Consider the following 17,041-nt stretch of genomic DNA (forward strand, 5'->3'; position numbering starts at 1 on the left):
TCAAGTGGAAGTAGGGACAATGCAGTCAGCAGCCCAAACAACACATAGTTTGGGGGATTTTTTTATTAAGTCAATTAATTCAGGGATGATTTTAAATGGAACGACACAAATGAATTCCACGCTACCCAGTTTGTGGTATAAATTGTGATCAAGTAGAGATATCATGTAAATAAAAAATTTAAAAACCCAAGGAATTACATTATATTTCAAAGTTGTAAACTGAACACTCTAGAACAGGGGTGGGCAATTCTGGTCCTGGAGGGCTGGTGTCCCTCTTGGTTTTTGTTCCAACTGTACCCTAAATTACTTTAATTACTTAACTAAGTGCTTATTAGAAGCTGAATTGGACTGTTGAAACAAACACCAGGAGGGACACTGGCCCTCCAGGACTGGAACGACCAACTCCTGCTCTAGAGTACACGGGCTACTGAAGCTTAAGCAGCGAGCTAGCCCAACTCTGTTTAATAACTGCATGTTAGTTTCTCATCGCCAATAATGGGATGCTATTCTCCATAGCATTTATTATAAGCAGCTTGACGCTCAGTTTATTACATCAGCCAATAATTGATCCCAGCAGGAATCGGTCTACGGCAAGCAACGGGCATCCCTTAACTAGGACATGTCAATTAAATGAAGGGGCTTTTTCAACACAACTTGGAAAATGAAGAATCAAGCCCCCAAAGACTCACAGCTCAGTCCTGACCTGAAAAACACATTTGACCTCCATAAGAGAGTTCATACTGTGACCACTAAACACTTGGGATCGGAAGATGAATCGAAGCCAGTCTGCTGTGGTGAATACTGTGATGCCCCAGTGATTCCCCTGAGCCGCCTCTGGATCGCCTGTAGGTCTTCATGAAAGCAGCCTGACACAGGCATAGCTCTCCAGTGAAGTGTCTCCAGTTCAGGAGCTGTGTTTAAAAAAATGTTTAAGTCATGTATGTGCATGAGTAACTATTGAGGCCCAGACTTCTCATTCTCAATACAGGATATGAGAGGTTTCTCTATGGATTGCTTTCAATAAAAAACAATAAAAGCTAATGCTACCCTGAAACTTCCTTCCCATAATTCCCCAATATAGCAACGCAATCCCCTTCTTAATAAAGTGTTTGTAAACGCAGTTTAAATAACCAATTAAAACCAACTTATTTTTTTAGAATGTTTAACATTATTTTTAGACGAGTTTCTATGTAATTATGTAACAGGGCAACATGCATCGATTCACGGCAATGTACTGCCAGCTGCCATTTTAAAATAGATTTTTAATAGAGCTGTCAAGCGATTAAAATTTTTGATCGGTTAATTTATTGGCATTAGTGCCGTGCGTGTTTTTAGTAAAGGTAGTGACATTGTGGGAGAAAGAGACACTGCAACAAAGGGTTTCTTTGGCGCTGGAAAGGCTGTTTATTGCTGAATTGGATTGCTGCTTAAAGTGCCGTTGGCTTTAGAGGAATGAAATGGCACGTATAAGTGCCGTTGTTTTAGCTTGCAAATGGTCGCTTGCTGCTGTCACTCTCTCAGCACGCTCCTCAAACAGCACGCAGGCTGCACCCCCAGCAGTTCAATGCAGCACCCAGAGTTGTCAGGTCCGTGGTTTTCCCAAGGAATTGGGCTACTTTAAATACACGGCCACAGGAAATATTAAGGAGTCACCGGTTGATAATGTAATTAGATTAGTGGTATAACTTTAAAAGATTAAACTGTTTTCATATTTGCAAAAACTTATTTTTATTCCTCCAAACCTTATCTTATCTCTATTTCAAAGCTTTAGAAGAATTAGTGTTATTTATTTATTTTTGCATCTTGGGAAAACGCTTTGATTTTCCAATTGGAGTAAAAAATTATTCTCCTGCTTCAGTTTCAAATCCTTTATCTCAACTGAAAAATTCTCAACTGAAAACGTTATCATTTGATACCCAACAGAATGCCAAGGTCTAGGTGCATGTGGACCAAACGAGAAAAAAAAAATATTTTGATAACATTAACATTTTGTTTTTACTCTCAGCAAAAATGTTGCGAGATCTTGCCCTTACTATCGCTAAAATCCTCTTTGGGTAATGTAAACAAACTGCACTGTCAAAAAAGTCCTCTTTCTTATAGAGTGAAGGGTTAAATGTGCAGCAATGTGAAACAAGCAGTTTAAGTCTTGTTTTAGAGACCCTAATTAGCACTAATCTTGCCTTATGTTAGGTAACGTTCAGTCCAAGATTAGAGCTAATCGGGGTCTGTGAGAACAGCAGCTAGTGTACAATTGATTGTGGGTCAGCATTATGAAAATAATATGGAGAATATTTACTTATGTTTTCCCTAGTTAATGGTGGTGACTTAGCAAGTTAGGGACAATCTATTTCAGTTCTGTATATATCCAATATGCATGCACAATTATTGCATGTGCAGTACGGTACCAACAGAAAAAGAAGATTTTGATTTCCTTTTGTTTAATAACAAATAAAACATTATACAGTTTTGTTTTTTCCAATGGCCAGATATAAATCTACTCGTTTACCTTCCGACAAGATTTCCAGGTCCACCTGGCGATTATCTATCATGCCGGTTGTGCAGCTCACATATACACTGCGAAGGTGATGCTCCCAAGCAATTACTTATAATCAAGACATCAATTAAGGCATTGCCTCATCGCTGCCAGCTCTACTTGGGAATGTGCTGAAGTATAACAGTGCACTGTCAACATAATTAAAACACACATGAATATTGTTATTGAGTTTCACCACTAGCGGATTAAAAAAATAATTAGCTTCAAATGTGATTTTCTTGTTTGTTTTATTTGACACTGCCGTTGCCTTTTTTTATGTTCTGAGTGATTCCGGTAACACTTTACACTGTCTCTAATTACTGTGTATTTATATAGCAGTTACTTAGTAAATACATTACACATAATTACAATGTTATTATCCAAAGTTACAATGGACTTAATGTGTAAATTGTTTTTCACAATTAATGTAATTGTATCAGTTAGGGATATGATCAGGTTTAGAAGGTTAAGTACACATGTATTTACTAAGTAACTACTATGTAAATACACAGCAATTAGAGACACTGGATGTAAAGTGTTACCTGGTGTTCTGAATGAGTCATATTGTATTGATAAGTTTGTGTTAAGTTGTTTGTTCCAGAGCTGCTCTTCAGTTTTGCCTGCCATAGGTATTTGCTACATAGGCTGAATCAACCAAAAGCATCTTTATAGAAGTGACCTGCAGCTTTGAATCAAGTTTCCTTTTTTTTTTTTGTTTGCTGGCAATACACTACTGTGCACACTAGATGGTGCTGTCTTTTCCAATGCCGATCTAGCCTACATTACCCATGTCTATGACAGGCACCTGGAAATGAAGAGCAGCTCTTGAACTCGTAGTCAAAGCAACGTAACACAGGCTTACTGCAAAAAGAGGAGAGAGAAATGCAAACAACTGCAGAGCTGAGTGGACAATGGGTTATCTTTTGTACAAGTTAAACAGAATTACAACTGCTAGGCGTTGTCGTCATATATGCTGTGTTTTGGGGATGGGTGGCTCAGCTGGTTGATTGTCTTTCACCTCTGGGTTTTGACCTGGCGAAATAAAAGCTAAATAAACATTTGACATCAGTTGCAATGGCCTGGCTTAAGCTTTATGGCTGTTAAAAACAAGGTTTCGAGTTGTAGTTTAATAGCAGCATAATAACATTTTATGTCCCATGAAGGTCAATTTTCAGGACTAATAAATCTAATTTAAAACCTTTCAGTAACAATAACCCCTTCGCAAACTCTCGCATAAACTATACATTTAGAAAAACTGTTTTTTTTGCTGTTTTTTTTCCCAAACATGTTGACAGGAAGTGCAGCAATAGAAAACTGTAATAAACAGCTGCTTCTTTTCTCTGTAAACAAATTGCAGAAAGAGAATATCAATTTCCTATAAACAGCGTAAAAGGCTAATGGCATTAGCTACTAACAAGAACTGCAAAAGAGACCTTCTTTCTTAACTGTAAACCTAACCTGACATTACTCATTGCTAACTCCTGCCTCCTTAACTCTCGATGCCTAAAAGAGAATCATGTTGGGGATGCAAGTATGATTAGTGATGTTAGATTCTGTTTTACACAAGTTTAAATGTTTAAACATTAAGACAGCTGTGACAGGATGTCAAAACATTATTCAGACTCAGAGACAGTAACTGCTGGTTTAAGTGCTGGGGTGTGCATCTATTAAACAAAAGCAAATCAAAACACTGCCCACAGAGCATAATAATAAAAAAAAGATCAAACAAAACAAGTCACGAACACAGAAATCCACGAAAGAAAATCCCTCACAGCGAGTTCTATTGTTTGTCTCTCTCCACATGGCAGTAAAAAAAACTGGAGTTTCTAGCTCCCTTTTTATAACATGTGGCTGTTCCCAGTTAGCACCAATGATCTACTTTGAGTACAGCCACATTCTCACATGTATTTGGCAGGGATAGGAATTAACCCCATCCCTGCCAACCACCACCACCAACACACAAACCAAACACTATTGGGCCCGGCCCTGCCACAATACCGGTTATTATTTTGATCGCGAAAGCCATCAAGAGAAACCCTGCATTAAAGTGCTGATACTTTTTCATGATGCATTGCAACATTAATGAGGATGAGACTACATATGAATATAATTTAAATTTAAAATCAAATCTTATTCTGTCCACATCCTGTTGTGTAAACACTGCAGCTGTCCTATATATTTAATAGGTGTATCTTTAATAATGGTTAAATATTTAGGATAATAAAACTGTTTAAATGTTTAAACTCAGAACTATTAACATTCCTTAATATACTATAGAAGACTTAGAAATCCAAACCCTGTTAGTCTAAACTAACCTATAATCTGACTTGTGATCTCATAATAAAATAATAATATTGGAACCCAAATTACATTTCTGAATCCTAGGATAGGTACATCTACAGCAGTCTCTTTATTTGCTATTTTTTTTTTTTGCTGAAATATAAGCATAAAAACATTACAAATCTTTAGTGTTGGTACATATTAGGAGAAATACTCAAATTACAAAGTACTCATATGAACAGGATCCCAGTTTAATTTAGCAAGCGTTCGACTGTATTGTACAGAATATTTGACGACCTCAGCACACAAATTAGAATTTTCTTTTCTGAAACCCAAGCTGAACCATTAGCAGACCACGTCATTTCTATCAACAGCAACACAATGACTCGAACAGTGGCCTAATACAGATGTGATACTGTATGTATTATTCCATAGTCCTTATGACAGCATCAGAACTTAAATGTTATTACATTTACAACCTAGGAAACTGTTCTTTTCAAATACTTTACAATTGCTATATCATTGTTTTTTGTGTAACCTGAAAAAATAAAATACTGTATTACTCTGCTAAACTGGGACTAGTAAAGAATTACAGTCCTTTACTGCTGTTCTGTAATTTGCTTCACCAGTACCTTAGAGAACACAGTACTGTACTTTCTGTGTGTGTGTGTGTGTGTGTGTCTCGCCGGACGCCGTTTTCATACTGTCAGGCTTTTTACCTTTACTTCAGCAGCCTATTTCTACCACTCCCCTTACAAGGGCAATCTTGATAAGCAACAGATAAACTTGTTTCCTACTGCAGAACTCCCTGAGCTATTAATCAGAAATTCAGGAGAGTTCTTATTTTGTAATACGAACTGGGTGCACACCTGGGGCCATTCTGAGCGAGTCCATTGAGACAATAGCATCTTTGCAGCATTACGGCTCTCATCATATATTGCCTTGGCTCTTAAGTTATAGCCTAGCATACTCAGGGCCAATAATAGGTGTAATTCCGCAGCAGAAAACATTCTCTACTGGATCGAGTACCAGAGGATTCTGACCTTCAATCCATGCACAGTCCCTAGCGGTACACAGAACTAAAGAAAAAAAATGTGTGAGACTGATAAATGTCTAGCATTACTATGTACTGTAATTCCTTAACTATAATGGGGTCTATTCATCTAAACACCGGTAGATCTACTTACCACAATTCCTAAGTTCTCTCCAAAATACATTCCCTGCTGTTAATGTTTCACATGCACTGTTAGATGTCTGATTTGCATAGCAGTAACCATTTTATATGAGCTCAGTGGCAGTGTTTGGAGCCCCAGATGTTTAGATCATTTGTCACTGTCTATTCCTGTAGAATTGACAGTTCGCTGTTTCCTGCTTGGATATGTTTTGCAAGGAGGAGTCTTTTCTTCTGCAATACTGTAGTTTGTAGGCATAACAAATAATTATCTAATCCATATATTAGGACTTAAACATATAAGAAATTAAATATTAGGAAAATGTTGATGAAATGAAGTATTGGTCACACTTTACATTAAGCGTCTCTAATTGCTAAGTAGTTTCATTGTACTTCACAACCACACGCGAACTTCCACATAATTACAATGTTATTATGCATTGTTACTATGTATTTGATATCCAAATATTTTTTAACACTATATGTAAGTACACAATTGTATCAGAAAAGAGTTCTGGTTAGGGTTGGGTTACAATGTATCATGCAAAATAATGACATATTAAGTACATTGTAATTGAATAATAACATTGTGATTCCGTGTATATGTACACATGTATTTACTAAGTAACCACTATTTAATTACACAGTAATTAAAGACACAATTTAAAGTGTTAACATATATATATATATATATTTTTTTTTTCTGTAAAATGTTTCACAATTTTTGGTTAAATTATTTAATATTTTGCTCCAATATTGAGTTGTGCTTTTTCTCCATATAAACCCTTACCTGGCTTATCTGAAGATGTGCCCATACGGAACAGTCTTCAGCATTCCATTCAATAATGTGACAAGATTCCCTTTCAACCCTACCAGCCCCAGAGAGTGGGTGGGGCGGGCAGGGATGAAAGTTACTATATTTCTACAGACAATGTATCAACCTCAGCACAAAAACTACCCTAATTTGACATTGACATTTTTTTTTTTTTTTTTTTTTTGTCTGATACGGATTTTTTTTTTTCTCCCCTTAACACATTTGACATATAATTCTAAACCTTGGGAAAAAAAATGACCAATTAAGTGCAATCACAGTTACATCACAATCAGCTACATCCCGTGAAGGATTGATTGAACACTAAGGTGAAAAATCTGAATGTCGAAACATGCACACAATCAAGATTAGTGAGGCTGCATGCTGTGTGTGTAGCGGTTAGGACTAATGAAAATAATATGTTGAAATGATAGGAAGACACCTTGAACTCCAGAGTACTGTTCATTTATTATAGGCAGATAATGGATGTATCCACCATGTATAACAGCAAATCACACATAGCACAGCATGGGCAGTATGCATGTACTGTATGGTATGCTATGGTTTAATTTATCTGAGAGATATAGAGGTAAGAACTCTGGTGTAATGGATCATTTTGTAAAAGTGGCACTGGCAATAGACTGGCATCCCCGCTCATTGAAATGATGCAGATGCAGAAGCTGCATGCAAATCATTAACCGCACTGATCAAAGTCAAACTCCTTGCCATTCAACTAAAGAGGAAGCTCTCTACTCAAGAGGTAAGAATGTGTCTTAAGCAGATGTTGATATTGTTAACTCATCAACCACTAGGATCCATAACGCAGTGTGGGTCACATACTGTCCGCCACTGTGTAATTCTTTCTTCTGTGGGAGATTGAGCGAGCACCATATAATCTACCAGCTGATCTTCAGTGGCTATAAAGGTGTGCTCTACTGGAAATGCACTACAGTGGTCTTGAATATGAAAGTTAAAGCACAAGGAAATAAACGAATAACATGATCACAGTAATATTTTAAAGATCTAGATTATGCTAGGATTTCATAGCAACCCATAGGTCTCAAATGTGCAGTTTGAAAGAAACACCCACTACAGAAAACATGCATTTTCATTTTAAAACCTGCTAGCTGGTTCTACTTTAGGTTAAAGAAAGTTCTCAGTTTCTATGCCTTATCCTCAGGATATCTGTACTTAGATAATCTCTTTAAGGCTAATACACATGGACTGTAATGGTATCCCAGTGGGAAGGATACCTTTTGTATTGGGTCAGCAAAACTCCCTCCTTCATAAGTGTGTGACTGACCAGGCGTTTCTGGTGTCCTCCTGCCAGCCTTTCTTCAGGGAGTCAATCTGGCTTGCTTCCTAATTCAACTGTCATGAAGTGTGGTGGCACTGCCAGCTTCCCAGAGCAATATTCACATTTCCTTTGCCAACCGGATTCCCTAGCCAGGACCTTTAAAGCATAACATCTGTTCTACTCTCTACAACAGGCAATGACTTGCAGACTAAAAGTTTTTCATTCTGTAACTTTTCCCGGTGCCATTCTTACAAATGCACAACCCACATATTGTCGAAACTAAATATGTACGATAGGGAACAAAATTTGCTGAAAGGACTCTTGGCAGCACAGGAGCAAATGTGGCAAAGGCAGAAATAAGATCCAAAAAAATGTTGGGTTTGAAAGGCTCCAGACTGTATATTTTTTTAAATCACAGTGCCGTTTATTTCCTGAAAACTGTACTTAATTAACATACTTGCTTGTTGTCTATTCTATCATAATGTTTTGGTTTACCTTTATTACACACTGTAGGTGCTTAACATGTGTTATGAAACACAGGGGAAGCAAACGACACAGACATAATAACGAACTGGAGATTTGTGTAGAACCAGGTTCTTGGTCGGTCAGAAAGTGATGCATTTCCTTTTCTAGTCCAGAGGTGCATTGAATCTTCAGACTATGCTAGGGGGGAGCTGACAGCTGACAGGTGAAAACATTGAGAACTGCAGAACAAAATTATTACTCTAGTGGCAATGCATTTCAGTCATTTTTCTGGCCATCACAGATTTACCCCTGTGTGGCTGCCCCACTCGCCCCACTCTAGTTACGGGTCTGACTGTACGATTTTGGTTCTGTTATGTTCTGGAATTGCTTTGCGTGCTATGCAAAGTATTTGGTAATTGTTTTCTTCCCCAGAAACTGGGCTCTTAAGAAGTTAAGCAATCTCGAATGGACATTTTGTTTGTGCAGTTACTTGGGATGAGAGCCAAACACTTTGGGGAAAAGGCATTTATCACAGCTGGTTGTGATCTAATTAGATATTGCCAAATTCATCCTAATTGAGAAAACAACAGAACAGTAAATATATATTCATGGTCTGCTAAAGTTACAAAAACGTTTGATGTGAAGGTCATTCTTTAAGGGAACCTGTCATTTTAAGATATTTAATTTTAAAAAAAAGAAAGAATATTTGTTGTCATGGTTACCTATTTCTAAAAGGCAGAAAATGACTCCTTTCATGTGCTAGATAAGCTTAACATGGCACTTTTACCTTTTCACATATTGACTGGAATGCAAATGCATTGTAATTCTGCAAGAAGGCACTCTGCAGCTTCTCTTTAATAATAGGGTCAACTGGACTTCTTGTTATGCCATGGGATTGCCAGACAATGAAGGTACTAAGCTTTCAGCTGTTTGTTTTGAATTAATGGATTGGTCTCAAAATACTGATTTTGTTTAATTACAGTAAGACCCTTAGTGGACCAGGGAAGAGCAACGTTTAGATCGCGAATGCTATTTTTGCTCTTTAAAGGTCTTATAAACACTAGAAAGTGCTTTGCTTTCAATACCAGTACATAACAGCTTATTGGAATGATTCAAAACACATAGATAATGACATTGAAGTAAAATAAATGACGAATCCCTGATAAAGTGGGTATGTTTAAATAGTTTCCTAAAAACTTAGATACTTATAAACACTTTTTTTATGTTAAGTACCAAAACTCCCAATCGAATCCATTTTGATTCCATGTTGTATCTCAATAAAATGTGTAAAAGTCCAAGGGGGGTGAATACTTTTGAGAGCCACTGTAACAATATAACTATTATCCATTGCAGAACACTTAATGTAAGTCTTCTATTATATAGCTATGGCCAAAAATGTGGCATCAACCTAAAGAATGAACTAATTTTGCTTCAGAAAGTCAAATGAAACCTGCTGAATAAAATTACGTTAACATACTACATACCACTTTCTTTTTGTCCATATACTTAACCAAAAATGTGACATTTCGGAATACATGAAATACTGTATTACTATTATAGCTTCTGGCATGCTTTTGCAATATCATTTTGTAGTGCCTCAATCCTCAAATTCTAGATGATATCAAACCTTTGGCCATCACTGTAGTCAAGTAGATTGTGGTCTTGTCCATTGTGACTGAAACAGACAGGGAGATCTATTCATGAATCCTATTTTTTTATGTTTTTTTTTTTTCCGATGTTGGTTCCCTGTCGGAGGTCAAACTTAAAAATTGCTCATTTTGCTTTCCATACCATGCTGCTAAAGAGTGTCAGGTTGTCCAGTTGTCACTTTCAGTGCCATGAATGAACCTTGAAATTAGCTGGCAGAATGTAGGACGACTGACTGAAACAGGAATATATAGAACACCAGGTTCTGTAATTGGCAAAAAAAGTTAGTTAAATGGTTTTGATCACTTTGTAGCTAATCCACAATTTATCATTGTTGTTTCGGTTTACATTAAAGTGTATACATACAAGAACAGTCTTACCAACATGCCAATGTAAGTTTAATGGGCGATTTGTGTGTGCATTCTACACACATGCCAGTTCTAAGCTCATATAAATATAGACCATTATATAATGGTTCCAAAGTAAAACAGTAAGAGAATTGTATTTAACCTGGTGTAATTGGTCCTCTGTAAGACGGAGTACCCCAATGACAGAGACATCTGAGTAAAAATATTTTTCTTAGTTTTTTGGTACATTTTAGTATTGCAGTGGCCTGTATGTTTCACCCTCTTGTTTGTACCTGCTTTTGAAATGTAAATTCTATGCTGTCATTCAGGTTTTCAAATGGGCGTGTTCCTTTGTTATAAACACAGGGCTATGATGACATAATGCAGTAATTGCCTGGTTCATATCATGTAATGTTCATGTAACGCAGACAGATGCTGTGACATGGTCAAACCATGATACTGCAGAAGTATGGCATCATTATCTAGTTATCCAATTCAGATAGATGCCATTGCCAGTCTGGATTTTTAAATGTTTAAATGCACACATTTTCTGTATTCTGAATACCCTTTCACATAACCATAGAAGTATGCACTAGTCATGCCTTCCTGAAGGCTAAAAAGGTTTGTGCTATTAAGTGTAATTTCAGAAAATTACCTTTTGCCTCTAGGATTCTTTCTGATCAGAATGTATTGCCTCTCAACTCATCCCCTAACCCCAGGCACTTTAAAATAGTGTGGCTTCATTGCAGCACAGGATACCCTGTTGTGTGTGTGGCAATACTATTTTAAAATATATGCTGGAATAGGTGTTAAGGCAGACATTACCTTCTGCTGTGTTGTTTTTTTTTATTTTTTATTTTTACCAATATCTGCAATGTTTCCTAGGACACTCTTAAAAGCAAGTTGCTTTCATCTTCTTCATACATATGTTTATTTTTTTATTTAAATTATTAAATTGATCTTCACTCTGATTAAGCACATCTTGAATGTAGTTGACGGGCAGTGTATTTTAATGGTTATTGTTATTTCATCAATGAAATGGTTTTTACGCACTTGATCCGTAGAGTAAACTTCCTTTTTGCGTGGGTCCCCATTGGCTCACATAGTAAAGGCACTACTGCATGTAACGCAGGGGGAGTCATGCAATCTGGGAAAGTCCTTTCAAATCCCAAGTTTGGCTAGGGCCCAATAGGGAGCTCTACATTTACACTCCTGCTGGTGCAAATAAAAAAGGTGACCAAAGGCACTGTTACATATTCTTCTCAAAGGTCTATAAGTGTCCATAGCCTTGACCCTTCAATCCAGGGCCGCTCTCCAGTACAGACTATATTTTGCAGAATTGCAATGGTGGATTATTATTAAGGTGGGCTAGGTAGAAAACTCTGCATTACTATTTGTTTTTAATATACATGACAAATGGTATTAATTATTTGCTTAACAGCATGGGCACAACCAGATTTCAGATAATATACTATTGCTTTCTAGAATCTCCACACTGCCTTGGCCACAGAGGCATCTGGATGGATGTTTAGTTCACATGGGGTGGGTCACCTCTGGAGTCCCAATCAGCTATCTTAATTAGAGCACTTGAGATCAGCACTGACCGTATGCTCACAGCAACCAGCAAATTCATTTGCTAATAGAGTTGTGTTCAGAAGCCCAGCTTTAAATTGTGCTAAGGATGGAGTAAACACTATAACTCAGAGGTGCAGGGTGCATTTACTTTGCTTAATGACCTTATTTACAAGCGGCTTTGTAATTCTGAGAAGAAAAAACACAGCACTCACCCCCTCGCTAGTTTTTGAAGGAAAATGACCCTTTGGGAGGATACGGCTGTAATGTTTAATAAGATAATCAATGTTCATGAATGTTTCTCAAGCTTTTCATATGGGAGGTGCATGGGTGCGGGACTTCCTGTGGTTTAGTTATTTTTTGTATATATGTTCATTTTTAGAGATTGACAGTTACCAGTAAAATAAAAGTACATGTAAAAATAAAAGTGTGCTGTTTAGACGGACAGGCTGAGAGACACCTCCTTATATCAACACAGTCTGATGCTCACGTACCAGTAACATAATATTAATATCAAGTTTCATGACAATTGTATAAGCCATATTAATGACGTTACTCAGCACAGCATGTTTTGAAACCACCCGCTGCATGGCTTTTATTTCCCCTGTCTGCTCCGCCAGCGGCCCACTCCGGTGCTTCTAATTCAGCAGTCAGCTCCACTCACTCTCCACTCCACTGCTAGTTGGGGGGAGTTGGAGTGGGAGTGGGAGAGGTGCCAGAGGCTTTCCACTCAGGCACTTTACCCACTCCACTCCACGCTCTTAGCAAAATGGTCCCGCCCCACTCCTCGCTCTGCTCCGCTCACATGCTCTGGTATTCAGGTAGGCGGGTCAAACAAGCTCTTCAATGGTAGCTCTGTCTCTGTCCCATGAAAACATAAAATGAAAGATCTTTTAGAATCATTTTGGACTTTGACCGGGCATTGTTGGGCACTCCTAGATCTGTCCGGGCAAAACCCGGAATGAAAGATCTTTGTGATTCATTTCAGACTTTGCCTGGGCAATTTGCAAATCACCCAGGCAATCTGTGAATTGCTTAGTTTTGGGGTTTGCTCATAACAGATATATATATTTCTGTACAACAAGGATTTGAGTGTGAGATGTTTGTGATATGTGGAGAATCATCTTTAATATGATATAATATTTCACTGTGTGCGTCCCTTTCTGTAACGTGCTTATTAGTTTAGAAAATTTCAGAAGTTGAAGACAAGAGGTCCAATCAACAACCAAAATCTGCATTGAATAAAGAAAGGTAATCCAATGATGCAATAAGAATCCCGTATCATTTTAAAACAAGAAAAGAGGTCCTATTCTGAGTGGTAGGGAGTGTTGAGGTCTGCATTGAATAGTTATTTACAGGAAACAAAAATGTTTTAACAAAGAGTATAAACGTTGTTTATTTAATTGCCTTCAATATAAATGTGCTTGCTTTTGGAGGCTCCAACACCGCATTTATAAATGACATCTCAAGATTATTTTTTTCTTAGATACTGCATTTGCCATTATTACTCTTGCCCAAGGATAACCAAGCAAAAACACATTAAAATGCATGAAGGATTTTTGATTTTGGAACACAATGTGTCATCTGATTAACATTCTGTTCCAATCCATGTACAAAAAGACAACAGGATCTGGATATTGGATCAAAGTAGTTACATTCTGCACTTTTTTGTGAAAAGTTTTTTTCAGATTTACCATTAATGAGGCAAAAAAGTTTACCCAAACAACTGTCATTATAACAAATATGAAAACTCATAAAACCAACTCCTACTCTCTCTCATTAGTTACTAAAGTTTTGAAATCTGTAGCATGCATTCCTTTGATAAATGTAGCGTATGCACCATCGGTGTTATAGAAGACATTTGGATTGTAATTACTCTTTGGCTTGGACTCCTAACAACTGAGACTAAGGATGCAGTCGGGTGATATATAAGGTCAAGGAACAGGTTCTGTTTATATATATTCTGTTGCCCATTGACGTCAACGTGTTTGTTATCCCAATATGTGCGTACTGGATCATTTTCCATTGCAGTTTTTGTAGTTTCTTCTATTAAAGTTTGCAGGCTGTCTGTTCAGTTGATTTTGGAAAACCCAACTCCAGCTAAGTCTAGCTTGCCCTTGCAAAATAATCATCAATGACAATCCAATGGTTTCATACTGAGGAGCAATGGTATGGGAAGACGAGTTTAGCAACAACAGCATGTGAGCCATTGGTGGAATGCTACCACAGCTGTGGGTTTTAAAGCGCTTTTCTTTGGATGCATTTCCGGAACAGCTGTACCAATACATCTGTAAACTGACAGAATAAAGCACCCATGGAGAAGATGTTTTGAATGTCATTTTGAATGTCATTTGAATGTCATTTTGAATTATTGAATGTACCGTTTATAATACATTAAATGCAATATGTACTGTGCATAGCAATGTGTTTTTAAGGCATTGTTTCAAGCTATTTTGCAAGCCAAAGACTGAATCATACCAAATCCTGAATTATTTGGGATTTTACTATAATTAGCTGTGTTTAGTGTGTCTAGCAACTGCCAGCATAGTAATGAAGCAAATTAATTATGATCATGCATGCTAGGAATATGTTTGATACAGAATAATAGAAAAAACTTGAATTTTCTATCTTGTCAGAGGATTGTTAATGTTCACTTAAACATGTAACTGCCTCCAGTGGACAGTAGTTCATAAATCAGGCTTTTCTGATGATGCGTAAGCATACCAATAACTACTCCCTGGGGTAATTGTTATTTAAACAGGCTTGTTACCAGGTGGTTTCAGGTTCAATCCTGGCCACTGCTCCACAATAGCTGCCCTTGTGTTGCTATGGAGCCTAAATACAGAAGCATTGCCATGCAGTGGCATTGTCTGAATTGCTACTGAATATTTGGTTAAGGATACCCATAGTATTTAACTTCTTTGTATTACTCAAATGTTATAAGGAAGTCTTTTTGATATAAATTAAAAGCCTGCCGTCCTCTATGCTCTCCTGTTGTGAAAAAGCACTTAACGCTATTTTGCAAGTTTCCAACTGCTGGCCCTTTTCCTGCACCCCGGGTCAAAGCATGTTACTGGCTGAAAGAATGTCAGCCAATAAGGGAAGCAACTGTAGCTGATGATAGGAAAGAAGATGCTGAAGGCGGAGGTAATTTCACTCTTTGAGCAAAATGCCCATGGGAGTGCATCACTATCTGAAAGCAGGGCCTGCAAACAGAGATTTATTTAACTTAGTTTAGTACCACATAGCGTGTTTTTGAAATGGAAAGTACATGTTTATTTCAGAACTGCACACTTGAGACCGATATAACAAATGGAAATTCTCAAGAGGTAGAGTTTATGGATCTATTGTGTTTGCTACAATAACTTGAATGTATATAGTATACTCTCAATTTGCTAACAGACTCATATTTGAGGAGGAAAAAGTATGGTATTTATTTTCATTATTATCAATGGTAATATCATACCATTACGAAATAAACATAATGATTGAAGAAGGGACAGATGGCCAGATGTATCATTTTAAGTAAAATGCAAATTAAACTGTTGAACTGTATTAATTTTGTAACAGTTATTGTCAGTAAGGCCCATTAAACTATAAATACAATTTTAAAAAAATATATCAAGGTGTGACATTAATTATTGCTTTTAATTATCCAGTCCATAAATGATACTGATCAGAATGATCAGTATTTTTATTTTATTTTTTTTTGGTTGCGAACAATATTTAGTAAATAAAAAGTTCCATGGCTATAAACAAAATGCATTTTAATAGATGATTACTCTTGTAGATCTCTTGATCTACCCCTGCTACTATGCACTGTACTTGCTAATATTGTACACTGTACATACACTGTACACACACCTAATATAATTTATTTCAATGACTTATTACTTGATTTCAGAACTGTACTATTCTGGCTTGTTTTTGCATGGAGACTGCAATTACGGTCCGTATCAAATAATTATGTTTGGCTCGAATTATGTAGCATGAACAGCATTTTTATCTAAATTATTTCTGTGAACAATTTGGAATGCGTTGTTTCACAGACAGACTGCAAAATGCACGTGTCCTGATGAAACATAATGCCACCTTCTGGGAATCAAACCCCACAGAGTTCCTTTCCAGAAAGATATTTCCTCCCATTACCTTCTGCATCACTTCAAGGCGCCTCCAATTACTATACCTGTTTGTCATGTCAGCAGCTCAGGGTGCATTCCACCTTGCAAGAAGCTGATCCACGCCAACGTTGAAGAGTCAAGCCTGGGAACTCCATAAAGACAAGGCACTGGGCCAACGGTGCAGATGTAATCATTAAATCACCTGGCACCTTCAGCTACTACATCATTTTCATTTAATTACTTGTCTGAAGGCTCTTTTCGGAAAAATAATACATCTTTACCGTGTACACTTTCTTGGCTGCTCTACATTTTTTTTTTAGCCTTTGTCAAAGCCTTGGACCTTGCATTAAACTTGAATGGGCCTGTCTAAGTCTGGGCTTGGTTTTTAATAAGTAGGCTGTTGGATTAGATCCAGGTGTGGGCAACTTGGTATACATTACATTTGATTTGATACGTAACTGTTTTAATATGTAAGGGAGCTCGTTGGCTTTTCAACAACATAGCAGGGTCAGTTCATTTATCATATACAGTGACACAGAGAATGGGTGAGTTTTGAGCACCATAAGATAGCAGCATCAAGAACTATTACAGTTAATAAATTGAGTTGTGTTTAAGTTATTTCAACATCAGTGTTTGCTTTGCAACAGAGGGATTTTGAAACAAGGTCTGACATGTTGAGTGAGCAGCAACAACTGCATATTAGGTTTCCCATACAGGAATGGCCTTAAGCACATAGTAAAACTAATGGTGTTTCACCCATGCTTGTGTTTTACGGTTCAGTACCTTCTTTTCCAATT

The sequence above is a fragment of the Polyodon spathula genome, chromosome 29, assembly GCF_017654505.1.
Source record: "Polyodon spathula isolate WHYD16114869_AA chromosome 29, ASM1765450v1, whole genome shotgun sequence".
NCBI classification, from domain to species: domain Eukaryota; kingdom Metazoa; phylum Chordata; class Actinopteri; order Acipenseriformes; family Polyodontidae; genus Polyodon; species Polyodon spathula.